This window comes from Schistocerca americana, chromosome 6, assembly GCF_021461395.2.
Source record: "Schistocerca americana isolate TAMUIC-IGC-003095 chromosome 6, iqSchAmer2.1, whole genome shotgun sequence".
Lineage (NCBI taxonomy): Eukaryota > Metazoa > Arthropoda > Insecta > Orthoptera > Acrididae > Schistocerca > Schistocerca americana.
Genome location: NC_060124.1, coordinates 534,741,745 through 534,745,278, shown reverse-complemented (window position 1 = coordinate 534,745,278; position 3,534 = coordinate 534,741,745). Strand labels below are relative to the sequence as shown.

Here is a 3,534-nt window from a genome sequence, read left to right as displayed (position 1 = left end):
GTGCAGCCTATATCTTTATCCGTCGATATATCGATACGTTTCTCGGTATATTGAAGGCCATTATGATATCTCTTTAAATATCAACATATCGAATTCCCGATATTTTTAAAAATATCATTCTAATACCCACACGGCAAACAATTTCCGTCTTCACTGGCTCAAGTGCCGAAAGTTTAATTATAAACACCCTGTACTTAAAGCAAAGATTACATCGTGATGCTGATTGTCGGCATATAATGGAAATATCTGTTGCTATAGGAGAATATAGTCCAATACTAGGAATGAGAAAGGAGAAGGACTAATAGAGATCTGTAATAAATTTCAGCTAGTAATACCGAATACTCTGTTCAAGAATCGCAAGAGGAGGAGGTATACTTGGGAAAGGCCGAGAGATATGGGAAGATTGCAGTTAGATAACATCATGGTCAGAGAGAGATTACGAGTTCAGGTACTGGATTGTCAGGCATAACCAGGAGCACATATACACTCAGCTCACAATTTAGTAGTGAAGCAGAGCAGTCAGAAATTTAAGAGATTAGTCATAAAAATCCAATACACTATGATGCTGAATACGGAAGTACGAAGGAATAAAGAGATACGCTTGAAGTTCTCTAAGGCTGTAGATGCAGCAATAAGAAATTGGTCAGTAGCAATGCATTTGTAGAGGAACGGAAATTTCTCAAAAGGGTAGTCACAGAAGTTGGAAAGAAAAACAAAGAAGGTAAGTGTGAAGAAACCACGGATAACAGAAGGAATACTTCAGCTGATCGATGAAAGAAGGAAGTACAAAAATGTTCAGGGAAATTCTGGAGTACAGAAATACAAGTCTCTTAGGAATGAAATAAATAACAAATGCAGGGAAGCTAAGACAAAATGGCTACATGAGAAATGTGGAGAAATCTAAAAAGAAATAGTTATATATATGAAGACAGTAACTGGTCTCGAAAGAACAGATTACTGTTGTTGACCGTGCAGCTTTTCCCTGGAATAAATGATGACTAACTGAAACCCTCAGCTGCCGACAGGTGTTGTTGATATACCTCGATGTGCAAGGGATAAGTCCCTGCAGTCGCGATATTCATCTGTGTCCTCGGTGGCTCAGGTGGATAGAGCGTCTGCCATCTAAGCAGGAGATCCCGGGTTCGAGTCCCGGTCGGGGCACACATTTCCAGCTGTCCACATCGAGGTATATCAACAACACCTGTCGGCAGCTGAGGGTTTCAGTTAGTCATCAAAGAAATAGTTGTTGGAAGGACTTTTTCAGGACATAGTAAAGTCAAAATTAAAAGCAATGATGGTAACATTAAGAATGTAACAGGCATTACAATGCAGAGGCGAGAGCGAATGGGTGGAAAGATTACATTGAAGGCCTCTGTGAGGGGGAAGATTTATCTGATGTTATAGAAGAACAAACAGGAGTCGATTTGGAAGAGATAGAGTATCCAGTATTAGAATTAGAGTGTAAGAGAGCTTTCGAAGACTTAAGATCAAATAAAGCAGAAGGGATAGATAACATTCCATCAGAATTTCTAAAATCATTAGGGGAACTGGCAACAAAACGACTATTCATGTTGGTGTATAGAATGCATGAGTCTGGCAATACACCGTCTAACATTCGGGAAAATATCATCCACACGATTTCAAAGGCTGCAAGAGCTGACAAGTGCGAGAATTATCGCATATTTAGCTTAACAGCTCATACATCCAAGTTGCTGACGAAAGTAACATATAGAGTAATGGAAAAGAAAACTACGGATGTGTTGTATGACGACCAGTTTGGCTTTAGAAAAGGTAAAGCAGCTCAGAGGCAATTCTGACGTTGCTGTTGATAATGGGAGCAAGACTAAAGAATAACGAAGACACGATCATAGGATATGTCAACCTGGAAATAGCGCTCGACAGTGTCAAATGGTGTAATATGTTCGAAATTCTGAGGCAAATAGGGGTAAGCTGTAGGGAGAGACGGGTAATATGCAACATGTACAAGTGCCAAGAGGGAATAATAAGAATGGACGACCAAGAACGAAATGCTCGGATTAAAAAGGGTCTAAGACAGGGATGTAGTCTTTCGCCCCTACATCTATACATCGAAGAAACAATGGCGGAAATAAAATGAAGGTTCCAGAGTGGAATTAAAATTCACGGTTAATGGATATTTATGATAAGGTTCACTGGCGACGTTGCTATCCTCAGTGAAAATGAAGAAAAATTACTGAATCCGCTAATTTGAATGAACAGTCTGAAGATTACAGAATATGGATTGAGAGTAAATCGAAGAAAGACGAAAGTGATGAGAAGTAGTAGAAATTAAAGAAGCGAGAAACTTAACATCGGGATTCGCGGTAGTAAAGTAGATTAAGGTGTTTCTTTTACGGATTTAATATAATTTATATCTTTGAAAATATTAGTATGAATTTTAACTGGATGACGGTGAAACACCATAATTTAATGTAATGCTTAGCTGGAGGCCCTACTTCTGCAGAATAAAACATGAAAGAGATAAATTTTCTTCATAGTTTTACTCCCTTACATAATTATGATTATTTTTGTACTACTTAACGTAAGTCCACCGTAGTTATTGAATTAAAATACAAAAACATGAGCGACACTTATGAAATAGTCTGCTGTGACGGCTAAGGACAGAGAGAGGGAGTAACAATCACTTTTCACTCAAGACCAGAGAACGTAGGGCGCTCTCTTGTTTCATAGAGAGCACAAATTAATGACATGTCATTGCTTTTAAATGACATATTGTTAACATATAATTAAATCTTTCGCTTTCATACAGTTTCAAATCACTTCACGCATTTATTTACGCAGAGAAAAAAATAAATTATCACACTCAAATGATATCCACTAAGTTTGGGGTCTATTTTCGTTCCTTGTCTTTCCATGAGTAGTACTTCAAGATGAATTTAAGGAATTCTGCCACCTAGATAGCAAATAACCTGTGACGAACGGAGCAAGGAGGACATGGGAAGCAGCCTAGCACTGGAAAAAAGGGTATTCCTGGCCAAGAAAAAGGACTAGTATCAAACGTTGCCCTTAATTTGAGGAAGAAATTTCTGAGAATGTACGCCTGGAGACAGCATTGTAAGGTAGTGAAACATGAATTGTGGGAAGGGCGGAACAGAAGAGAATCGAAACATCTGAGATGTAGTGCTGCAGAAGAATGTTGAAAATTAGGTGGACTGATGAGTTAAGGAATAGGAAGATCTCCAGAAAACTGACTAGGAAACGAATATACGGAAAATACTGATAAGAAGAAGGGACATGATGGCAGAACATCTGTTAAGACATCAGGGAACGACTTCCATGAAACTAGAAGGAGCTGCAAAGGGTAAACTCGTAGTGGAAGACAGAGACTGAAATACATCCAGCAAATAGTTGAGGACGTAGGGTGCAGGTGCTTCTTTGAGATGAAGAGGTTGGCACAGGAGCAGAATTTGTGGCGGGCCGCATCAAACCAGTCAGAAGACTGATGACTCAAAAGAAGATGTTGGTTTTGATGGTGGAACTTCATGAACTTGGCTT

At 39.0% G+C, this 3,534-nt stretch overlaps 1 non-coding gene across 1 annotated transcript; it reads left to right on the top strand.

Annotated features, from left to right (window-relative positions):
• Positions 1–1,087: 1,087 nt before the first annotated feature.
• On the top strand, positions 1,088–1,161 carry Trnar-ucu. Its single transcript has one exon. It is a non-coding gene; the product is annotated as a tRNA-Arg (tRNA).
• Positions 1,162–3,534: the final 2,373 nt, after the last annotated feature.